Source organism: Etheostoma spectabile, chromosome 9, assembly GCF_008692095.1.
Source record: "Etheostoma spectabile isolate EspeVRDwgs_2016 chromosome 9, UIUC_Espe_1.0, whole genome shotgun sequence".
In the NCBI taxonomy this organism is placed as follows: Eukaryota; Metazoa; Chordata; class Actinopteri; order Perciformes; family Percidae; genus Etheostoma; species Etheostoma spectabile.
Window position 1 is genome coordinate 9455280 of NC_045741.1, and position 12214 is coordinate 9467493.

A 12214-nucleotide genomic window follows, 5' to 3' on the forward strand; every position below is an offset into this window, starting at 1 on the left:
GACAGGTCGCTAAAATCGGGGACTGTCCCCGGAAACCGGGGACGTCTGGTCACCCTACAGTAAAGACAATGTCCTCTTCACTCCGGTGAACAAACCAGACACGAACGTCTACCGTGTTCTGGTCGAACTCGGTAATTTGTCCGCTCCGTGGATCCTTCCATAACGTCGCTCTCTAGTTTAGCCAACAATCTCTCCCACCGGGATCGATTCGGCAAAGTCCTACAAAGTTCTTTTTAGACAAACTCGCCGTCTGTCTTGCCCTTTTTCAGTTCTTCTCCAGTTCCCGGTCACGCATAATCTCTCTTCTCTTCTCCCTCGTCTCTCACGCAGGCTCCTTTTCGCCCGTTTTAACCCGTAACCCAATTAGAATTAAACAAATATCTAACAACCAATTAGAATATTCTTACCTGGCTTATATCTAGGTAAATTACACTCCACAAGTAGGCTACTTTCTTATATAAACACCATTCCATGTAACCCTTACATCATGAATACAGGGATTTTAAGTGCATAGAATGAACTAACAGTTGAACCTTTTAACTTTTAGTACCATATATTTGTAATTTAGTAACTATTTATTGTCTTTATGAACTGAATATTGTTATGCATCAGCTTAGATTATAGCCTAATTTTGAAAGGGCTACATAAGGTAAATGGAACTTTGGTAAACTGGCTTAACGTTTTGAAAAAATGAAGCTGAATCAACAGGCACGTAGAACCCAACAGACTCTGGGGATGCGGCTTTCTGAGCAAAGAAAATGGAAGATTTAGAGAATACTGTGGCAAGCAGGGGAGTTAGAAGATTGCTGCTGTAAAATGACTGGGCATACAGCAACAACCCCTAACCCTGCCTTGTTGTTGAAATACACACATTTTCAGAGTAAAATAATCTTAGAGTAAACATAACGGACTAAATGATCACATTGTTCTACTACTTTACACAATGAAAGAAACTAAGAAAAACGCTAGATAATCACAAACACATCTCCCAGTTAAGAATCGGAAAATAGCAAAGGAAGAACTCCATAACACTCTTCTTGGAAACTATGAGCTGGCTGTTTGGTGCTGGGTATGGTGAAGTGGTGGTTGCCTCTTGTCATTATTCAGCTTAATGCCTGGGGCAGAAGTATAAATTGCAGGTTTGCTCAACGTGATGCCGGCCAACGCTACACTGAGCCGCTTGGGTGAGCGAGTGTCATCAGTCCCCGACCGTGCATCGACAGCTAGGGAGGAGATGTATCTGTCAAAATGACTTTTCAGGGTCCAGCAGGCAGTTGTGCCAAAGCCTGAGCCAGCCTCTGGCGATAACAGCTTTTACCCACCATTCACCTTCCACCTTCAGCTTATCAATGCTGCCTACTGTCTAGTCGAGACCACCCGGGCTGTTCTGATCTTTTACCACAGGAATAAATACAGGACACACAAGGAAACATGCACATGAACGCACACATGCATACGCAAACATGCAACGACGCAGGCGAAATGTGACGTGAACGATTGCATCTGTTTCCCACAGGGAGTAGGGTACCAAGGGAAGCACAAATGGCGATCACGTGTGCACACACCGATTCTCTCACTCACCAAAGCAAACCATCACTTTGCACAAGCACAAAATCTACTGTACATTGCGCATAATCATATGCACACCAAATACAGCACACACAATCATTGTTGTGTGTTCACAGACCCGGTAACACAAAAACAAATGCAGTGCAGACTTCATGACGAACACAACACACTGCAGACAGTCAGTCTTGTGTCTATAGAGCCACACAATCAAGGGATTTGTGTATCAAACCTAACTATATCAACACTAGAAACATACATCCTTATTACTGTGCATGTGAATAAGCACATACACACACACTCACACACACACATCACCAGGGAAAATGAATATGTAAGCAGAAACTTGCAGGTTGTACCAGACTCTAGTGAATATTATTGTAGCAGTAGTGCAAGTCTTGAATCAATCCTTCCCCCCCCCCCCCCGAGTGTTTTAATTTATTAACTGCCTGCATTGCCTTTTTGTTTATTTGTTTGCTTTCTGTATGATCATTTGCAGATACCGAACAACAAAGCCTTATTTTGAGCGAATGCTACATGCCGGCGTAGTGTGAGGCGTTTTTTTTTCCTAAACCTCCAATTTTCATTTCCGGCTATGTTTGCTCATTCATCATGACAACTGGCAAGGAACACGATAACCTTTTCAGGCGAGTGTGCTTACCCAGCGCAAGCAATTACAGGAGAATGAGAGGGGCCAGGGCCGGCTTTGTTTTAAAGGTTAACATACTTTACATCGAAGCATATCCAACGCTTGAGAGATTCTTCCTGTCAACTAAATGAATATCTAGTTACGTGAGCTCTGATGAAGTGTGCACACACCGAGTGGGCCCATATTCACATAATGATGGATGCCCACACCCACCCACATGTTGACGACCGTGAATGGTTAAGTCTATGAATTTGTTTTTAGCTTTCGACGTAAAGGCCAAATTCACGGGGAGACCAGACATTCATTTTGACTTTTTAGCAGTTTGATTTATAATCTACCAATGCCTCTCTTCATTAATTCATTTACTTTCTTGCCATCAATGCCACTTTTATGCAAGCCAATTAGTTACACTAGCACTAATTAAAGCCCCAGTGATTCTGCAGCCGTCAATAAACAAAATGAAGGCTTGTGCAGTGACACAGTGGTGATATACTAGGCATGCAGAAGCTTCAAACCAATAGAGGAAAAAAATAGAGTAAAGTGAAACTTCCACAGCGAGGTATAAACGCCATTCTACACAGTTGGCTTTCTTTGTTTCCACGCCTATATCAACAGCGTAGCCTGTTTTTTCCTCCTCATTGTGTGTTATGAATGCAAAACAAGCTTTGCTGATGTCAAGGGGGATATGACCTTCATTCAGCAAAGCAGTGCACGTTGTGATAGTGACACATTTTCCTCAAGACAAATACAGTACAGCTCCCATTTGTGAGCTTTTTGCTGAGGTTAGAGGTTAAATTCTTCTTTATTGAAACAGGCCTGACTGATAATGTAGCTGACTATGGTTCACTGAAGCAACAACTCTCATTCAACCACTGCATTTATGATGTATTATGTTAAAGTAGGATACATGGCCTTCATCAGGGTAAAGTAAAGTCTGAGTTCTTAAAAAATCCCTGACGAAGACCATATGTCAAAAGAGTAATTTAACAAAGAAATCATCATTGTTGTGGCTGAATGAGGACAATCGCATCTGGGGTTGCAACTACTGTCCACTTTTTGCAATTTCTTGACTCCGAGAAGGCTACACGCACCTCAAATCTGTCATAAAGTTTGTCTATTTGATGCTTTATCGTACTGGGGAGAATAGAGTGATATTCCTGATATATATGGCCATTACTGAGCAAGGAGGACGCCCACTGTTTTGTTTCTGTTTATTTTAAGACTCTGCCCTGGCTCTCAGTCTCCATTGTTAGCATTTCAGTTGGGAGCCAAAAACCCAACCTAAGTCTTAAGAAATGTCTTTGGCAATGGAAACAACTTAATCTTCAATCTCTCCCTCTCTCTTTGAGATCTCGCCTCCCATTGCTTTCTTGCCATATTGCTTATGTTGGCAGGACACATCTAAACTACTTTCACTGCCGTTGTTGCTCGGCCTACACAGCAATACGTTTTCAGAATTTCACATCTGCTTTTGTTCTCTCAAGGTCATGCTGGGCTCATCTTAAAAAGAATCTTCCAGGGAGTTCAGTCCCAGCCTTTATTCAGAACAGTCCCTTGAAAGCAAAGAGACGGCTATTGTGTCCACAACTTTCCACTCAGTGCTGCTGTGGTCTCATCTTAATCCCTCCTCGTCCTGGTCACTTTCCCACCCAGCTATTCAGCTGTCCTCTCCAGTCCATCATTTCCTGACTGTAGTTTACCATCTGATTGTCACGAACAGTTCATTGCCAAGAAAACAAGTGAAATAGAGGTGAGGGTTGGTGCTATTGCTTTCTTTTTCTAACTTTCTGTGTTAATTATTATTTGACAAGCTCGTAGTCCCAATTCTCCACAAGTGGTGTGGGGTTTTCATATTGTTGAGCAAATTGCAGTTGTTTTTTTTTACCAGATATAGCCTACACAGCCCTATCAGATAAAGATACAAAAGATATAAGATATAAAAATAAACTGGATGTTACTTAACACTAAATCTATCAGTGTATATTGCTCCAATTCTTTTCCATACAGTTGAACTGTTAGTTTAGGTTGGTTTAGTCAAGTTTGCATTTGTGCTATAGTTGCAGAGGTTAGGCATTTCAACCATTTATTAATTAGTTTAACCTAACTTTTCCAACAGCTTAACAATTACTTTTAGCAACTTATTTTAACAGTTTATCAATAAGCTGCTTTTAGATAACTATGCCAACAGTTTATCCAGTACTTTTAGCTAACTATTTCAATTGTTTAGCCATTAGCCTACTTTTGGCAACTATTCCAACTGTTTATTCATTACTCTTAGCTAACTATTTCAACTGTTTATTCATTACTCTAAGCTAACTATTCCAACTGTTTATTCATTACTCTTAGCTAACTATTCCAACTGTTTATTCATTACTCTTGGCTAACTATTCCAACTGTTTATTCATTACTCTTGGCTAACTATTCCAACTGTTTATCCGTTACTTTTAGCTAATTACTTCAATTCATTATCCATTACTTTTAGCTAACTATTCCAACTGATTGTTACTTTCGCTAACTATTCCAAATGTTAATTCCTTACTTCCACCTATCTATTTTTAACTGTTTATCCATTACTTTTCGCTAACTATTCAACATTTTCTCCATTAGCTTACTATTTACTATTACTATTTAACCAGCTAACTACTTGAACTATGTGTTTATTACAGCCTTTATTTTAGCCATTCATCCTTTTCTTTAAGCTAACTGCTAACGTTTTCTCACTTGCTAACTAGTTTTTAAGCACTGAATAAGTCTCAATCAGTGTTCTGCTTTGCACGTAGCCCCTGAATAATCTTTCCACATCGCCCCTAGCAACTGCAGACGTTGCCAAGTAGCACTGGTCGAACAATACTGGAACGACAGCTAAGTTGGTCATAAATGTGAAATAATGGCTACATTCAGTAGGCCCAAGTGTACTTATTCATTAATTAACTTCTAAAGAAATTAATTATGAATTGCAGGTTACATTTTGTTTCCCTCTTTTGCACCTGTTGGCCTACCTGTAGGCTACCTGTTTCAGTTCACTCAAATACAAGTTTTCTCACTTAATACTTACTGATACGGTTTTAAAAGATCTGACTCTGAGATTTAGGCCACAGCCCAAAGTGAACCAAATTTGTGTTCAAATCATTGAAATTACATTTTATTAAAATCAACAGCAACATCTCTTTCCAAAAACAAGTGTCTCTGTTCCTTTGGATAACAAACTTTGTTCTCTTGAAAACCATACACAGCAAAATCCACAAAATTATCCCCATAAAAAACGTGACCCTTTAAGAATATTGTTTGGTGTGCATCTGACTCAACTAGGATAGGACCGATGGGAGAGGGAGGGTTGCGTTCGTGCTAAGTAATGCAGAGCAGATGAGTGACAGTGGATGGACAGCTGTGTTGTTGTTTTTTACCCTTCATCACTTAAAGGCTAGTCAGATCTGGGACAGGCCACTGGAGCCCCAATCACAAAACATCACCATATCTAATCCTTAAAGGGTCAGTTCACCCAAACAACAAAAAAGGTTTAAAATAGTTTTTTTCTCTTACACCTGGGCAGTTTAAATCGCCCCTGCTCTGACCATCTTTGCTTTCACCTCAACACAATACAGGGAGGTATTTTGTTTTAATAGAAAAATAGTTCTAGTTAAAACTTTCCTGTCAATAACAAGTGCTATGTTTCTTTAAAGACATTTTTCTGTTGAAGTTTTTAGAGCTGAAATGAGTCGGCCAACCAATTAGTTGATCAACAGATCATTAATAGGCCGAAATGCCAAAAATCCCCCAGTTTCTTGAGAGGATTTGATGCTTTTCTTTATTTACTGTGACAAAATAAAAGATATTTGAAGATTTTGCCTTTTTTTTTTATTGTTTTCAACATTTCTTCAAGACCAGACAGTATGTATTTATACAAAAACAAGGCAGACGATGAACAATGAAAATAAAGACTATTTAATCCCTTGAAAGATGGGGTTTGCTGTTCTAATCAGAGAATGTCGATCTACTTACAGGCTGCAAGCTGACCGCTCTGTGTATGCTGAAAAGTATCAGGTGTTCATACACAGCCATGACTCTATGAATGGGAAACAAACTATTCAGTTTGGGCTCATGCACAGGACAAGGGAAAGACCATGGATGTAGAAAGAGAAAGGGAGTGAGAGAGAGAGGGATGGTAATCTGGCACATGCCAGATTAACAACCTAGGCAGACACATCAGACGGACATCTCAAAAGTTAACCAGATATGGCCAAACCTAGTGAGAAATTCTTTTTTTGTACACTGTGGAAACTGACCATTTAACACACAAGTAGTAAAATGTAGACCTACAGAGCAACATTTACACCCATTTTTCCTTTAAAAAAGGCTGTAACAAAGGATGAAGTAGCCTATTAAAACTGGACTCCAAAATACAAGAGCCCTCTGGGAAATAAAGCTTTGGCAGCTCTGAGATACTGTAGCTGTAGTAAATATTCAATGACAGTGATTTTCTTCCACTCAGCGAGAGTGATACCCAACCCTTCTCATTGTGTTGCTGCCAACTTTTACCACTGGATTTGATTCTAAATGTATTTCTGTTTCACTTTGTTAATAAAGCACGGCCATATTCTCCTCGCATCAACTCTTGTCTGGAATGTCCGTTCTGACGCCACAGCAATGAATTATGAAGTGGTTTAAAAATTACACCCTATTAAAGTTTCATAATCTAGTGGGCAGAGTGAATACCCAGATGGTGAGCTTAGCTGCTGTATTTTTTTATGTCCATCTCAGCAGTTAGCATGCACAGGCTTTCAGTGCCAAATAGCTCAGGCAGCTGGATGTGATGAAGTGGATAAAAAGCCCTGTTAATTGAACTGGATCAATAGGAACTCCCTGGCCTCGCATCTTGGCAGGTCCAAGAGGAATTTCCTAAACTTGAATCTATGTAAGGGAATACAGTTTGGTCTACTGACCCCTTTTTGATGTCAGTGATTATACCTTCAGGTACCTACCTTCTGCTGTGGGCAAGGATGAATGAAAGCTATCATCCACCTTCATACTTAGGGGGTGAAGTTTTAATAAAAATCAAAAAGTAGGTCTATACTTAATTTTCCAGCGGTAGGATGCACCTGCCCGAGGAGTCCCTGAGTGTCACGGAAACATTTTGGAAAGTCACTGGTGCTCCAAAAAGTGCCTGATGGATAGGAGATGCAGGAAGTTGGGACATAGGCGAAAGGGAAGGGCATCTAGATGGATAGATGCATTGATGGAAGGATGGATGGATGATACTAGTCAAGGCGGCTGGGAAGCCTGGATGTAATGGAGGGGAAAGGAGGGCGGAGAAGGCTAAATGAATAATGAGGGTGTGGAGGACCGGTTGGACATGCAGTGCTGCGTACCTCCTCCTCTTCATGACAGGGCTGCGGTCGGCTTACGGAGTGTGTGCACCCCGGTGCATTTACCGGCCATCACCGCCTCTTTTTGATTGGAAACAACCTGCGCTTTAATGCCTCTCCTCTTCCAGCTCCCTCTCCTCTAATCACACTAACACCTTGGCTGTGTTAGGCTCCGTCCCTCCTCGTCCTCATCCCCGCAGGCTCAACAAACCTGCAGGTTTTTGGTTCTCCTCCTGCTGCGAATCCTCTTCTCTTTTCTCTCCTCCTTGTGTCCGCTATTCACCACAGCCTTCCTCCACCTCACTACTTAATAAATAATGTTGGTTGCCATCGTTGTTTCACGGTTGTTTTCTGACCTTTTTCCTAGTTTATCTCCCTCCCAAGAGATGCTATTTTATGTTAACATGTGAAAGAAAACTGCACAGCATCCACACACGTTTATCCGGAGCCCGAACGGCTCTAAAAGGAGGGGAGAGCAGCGGCGGGCAGAGCAGCCGGAGTGAGACTGGTCCTTCACGATGCTCGGCAGGCTGATGAACAGTATCAGCGCAGTGAAAGCGATGGAGAAAAACAATGAATAAAAAAATATCCTCTCCCACCACTGAGTCCAATCATTGCCAAAATGTTCCCCGAGTAGCTTACTGAATGTAAACAAAAACAACTAGTCGTCTACTTTCACCTCCCTGCTTTGGTTAGCCAGTCCGCTCCTTTTGGTTCATCTCTTTTGTCGGAATCTTTCCGACGCTCCGTCTTTGACCGATCCCTGTCGGATTTCCCACCCGGGGAAGAAAGCTGCTGGCCGGCCACGCAGGCTGTCAGACACCGCTCTACTGACGGAACTCTACCGCGTCACTGCATTATTAGCGGAGCATCTCACGTGACCCTTATGCTGCGTTCAAGGGGCTTGAGTCCATACCATTTGTATATTTGTACATTAGGACAATGAAACATGTCTCAAATCCAAAAAAAAGGTTATTGCATGAAACCATAGGCCTAGTTGAAATGTCCATATTTGCTTGAAGATGTCAGAAAATCACCATTCAATTATTCTGAGGATATTTGTTTCTCCAAACCTTTTCCCAATCAAAACATACAGAAACAAGGAGAAACTTATGAATAGGCCACACACCCAGGAGGCCACTGCTCTTGATGTGGAGATGGACGGCTAACTAGACAGATAGCTAGCTTACCAACATACTGCGATTTACACTGTGTTAGAGACTCCTCGTCACTGCCCGATATGAGTCGAGTGCAGATTTGAGTCGTGCATGCTCAGATTTAAACGGTTTATGGCATAACGTGTTATACAGAATTTTGTGAAATCCATAAAATAATACATTTTGCTCTATACAAACAATAACAGAAGATGTAAATCATTTCAAAAACGTTTTAGCCATCTATAATTGTTGGATTGTTAACATTAGCTCAAAACGCCATTCACTGACAGCCTTTGTCGTGTTTGATTGCTAACCTTTAGCCAGCAGTGAACAGACTTTGTTAAGTAGGTCCATTTTGTTAAGTAGGTACATTTTCACTGTACTGACATTACAGAAGTCTCTCGTTAGCATCTTCTAGGCTACTTGTCGCAAAGTAACGCATGCACAACTCACACCTGCACTCGCCTCACACTGGGCTGTGATACTCCTCCTTGCTCTGATTATCCATCAGGCATGTAGAGAGGCGAAGTCCGTCCGCTTCCGGTGGACCACCATGGGACCTTAATTCGGAGAAAATATGAACGGTAGTGAACGGGAGAAAGACAAATACGTTTTTGATCCTGTTTCAATTGAGCCATGGATTTCCCATTTGATGTTTGTCAATTTAAAAGATAGTTTTGCAAACCAAGAAAGACTCAGTTTATTTTTAAACTGTTGAAGTATAAGATTGTGAAATGACGTAATTAGAAAGACGACACACTTTAAAGTCACATGGATGACGTCTAGCTGAAACTATAATGTCTTTGTGTATCGTACCGGGATGTGACCAAGTGGTCATATGACAAACCTACGACTAACTGAGACTTTCTTCTGTTGAAAAACTATCTTTTAAATTGACGTACTGTACATCCTATATGTAATTCATGGCTCAATTCAAACGGGATCAGAAAATTTGCCTCTCCCCAATCACTATTCTGCGCATTATTTTACGAATTAAAGTCCCATGAGGTCCACTGGAAGGGGAGGGACTCTGCCTCTCTGTTGGATTCTTGCAAATGTCTTTGGGAGCACTAGGAGGAACAAGATGAACTTGATTTTAGTCTCATGTAGCTCCTACTGTCAGGATATAGTGACAGTTTCAGAAAAAATAACAAAACATCATGTTTATACATTATTTTACATGCTAACGTGACCGGAGGACCAGGAAAGCGGGCCACGGCTGTTTACAACATGTTAAAGAGAAGAGGGCTGGAATTCCAAAAGAAAGGACCGTGCGTTTAGCGATTGTTGCCGTAATTCTAGGCCAATGAAGTGTGTTCAGTCAGGTGGAGGGGACGGCAAGGTACTGTTATTTTTAGGGGTTCCTAATGTAATTTTAAGCCGATGAAGTGTGTCTAACAGGTGCAGAGGACGGCAAGCTTGTTGTATTTTTACCAGTTCCTACCATAATTCTAAGCCGAAAAAGTGCGTCTGTTAGTTGGGTACAGAGCTCCGTGTGAGCACGGGCCTTTATGACGGTCAATATAGCCAGCAGCTAACGTTAGCTACTCCGCTTTGCGGTGAAGTAATGTCTGGCTGTGTGGGACAAGCGTCTAGCAACATTGTTGTGGATGCTGCGGTCTCAGCCTGGCAACCTCTGTGAACTTCGAGTCTGGGGAGGAGGGGGAGGAGGGGGCGGGGGAGACAACTCTCTCCAGTATTTTGAATTTGTACTGCAGCAACTACATAAACACTAGCTGTCAGTATTACACATCACACCTTTAAATTACAAATTAAAAAGCTACAGTGCATGGTATTTCCATACAGGAAATTCATTCTTTTTATTTTTCCCACATTCACTGAAGGCAGCATCCCTCCTTCCTCTTCCTCCACTCCCCCTCCTCTGAAGCCAACCACCCAGCTCCCCTCTGTGGGCGGAAAAAGGGGATTTAACTCAGTAAGAGCATGGTGGCCAGAGGTTGTCTGGTAACAGCTGGATTTGCCACCATTGTGCTCTTTGTTTAACCCTGCCTGCAATGTTTCTCACTGGACAGCGCGCTTTTAATTCGCATGTTCGCCTGTTTGTTACATTAGTAATGCATCATTATGCACACATGATTACCAACTATATTTAGCATGCTTTCACATCTAGACTGATGAGGGGAAAACAGCACACTCAATGTAGGGGTGGGAATCACCATAGGACTTGCGATACGATATCATCCCAATACTAATGTTACATTAAACATGGAATTTTATTATTTTATTATTTACTCCCAATTTCAAATGATGTCCCCAAAAGGAAACTTAGTCAACATCTGTTTCATCTAAAAAGGTGCAATTCTCTGTTCATCTCACTTTAATTTTATTGCTGCTATGGGATTGTCAAGCAGACAAAATGACCAACACATATATAATAATAGATCGATACTTGGCTTCTGTGTATTGATACAGTATTGCCACAGAAAATATTGCAATACGATGCTTTATCGATTTTTTTCCCCCACCCCTAACTCAAGGTCCTTGACAGCACTGACTCTACTCTGGTCTCCGCCACAGCACGATGATGAAACCCAACCTGTCTCATTACCTTTCATCAACCTTCAGTCATGTTTGCGCTCATTCTAAACTCCAGAGACTGCCGTGTTTCCTGATAAGCGATGGAAGCAGCTTGTCCCTTTCCCTCTTTCTGTAGTGGAGCAGATGGAATTATGACTCATGCAAAAGCAGCTCACCACTTTGGGGAAAGTAAGCCGGTGGGAGAGCGGCCCCTTTGCAACACTGTAAATATTGTAAGGTAGCACCACAGCATAGGAGCACAGGTGACTGAATAATTAATAGGAGCTGTGTCTTTGACAGATATACTTTGGAGGCCATTAGCTCGGCTACCTGGCCGGTGAAAGCATATTTGTCAAAAGAAAGTAATGCCGGGGTGGTGATTGATTTCCCGAGGCTGCCAGGTTAGAGGCAGCGCGCCTCTGTACATTAATATCATGTGGCATCTATTAGATAGGTGACTTCCTCAACTTGTCTGGCCCGGCTGCCTCGGCAAAGACCAGCGTATCAAAATTTAGATTGTCATCATTAATTGCTGGTGCTCAGGGAGTATCTTGGAACACCACGTCTGCCTCTCCTGCTGTAACTCAGAGAAACCCAGTCTCCTGCACACAGACAAATATATATATATATATATATATATATATATATATATATATATATATATATATATATATACTCTGTATATATTTCATTCAAAAATGCACATGGACACAAACACATACTTTATTAATTTTTGCTTAACGGCCTTACTGATGCCTTTACAGTCAATTTTCATGAAGTGGATTGCAGCTCCTGTAACGTGATCTTCTTTTATCTCACAAAATTTAAACCCCCATGCCTTGAAGAGGAAAGTCAATAAAAGCATGTGTGAGCTTTGGCAGGAAGTAAGGTGCCATCCACAAGATGTGTCTACTGTGGAAAAGCAAATAAAGACAGAGACC

At 41.5% G+C, this 12214-nt stretch overlaps 1 protein-coding gene across 2 annotated transcripts in view; it reads right to left on the reverse strand.

Moving 5' to 3' along the window:
• The window catches only part of b3galt2 (UDP-Gal:betaGlcNAc beta 1,3-galactosyltransferase, polypeptide 2), a 24714-nt gene extending 16297 nt beyond the window's left edge, over positions 1–8417 (reverse strand). The window contains exon 1 of one of the 2 annotated variants that reach the window (XM_032527100.1): positions 7582–8417. The gene's annotated coding sequence lies outside the window, so the exon portion shown is untranslated. The other variant, XM_032527101.1, reaches the window with a different exon arrangement.
• Positions 8418–12214: the final 3797 nt, after the last annotated feature.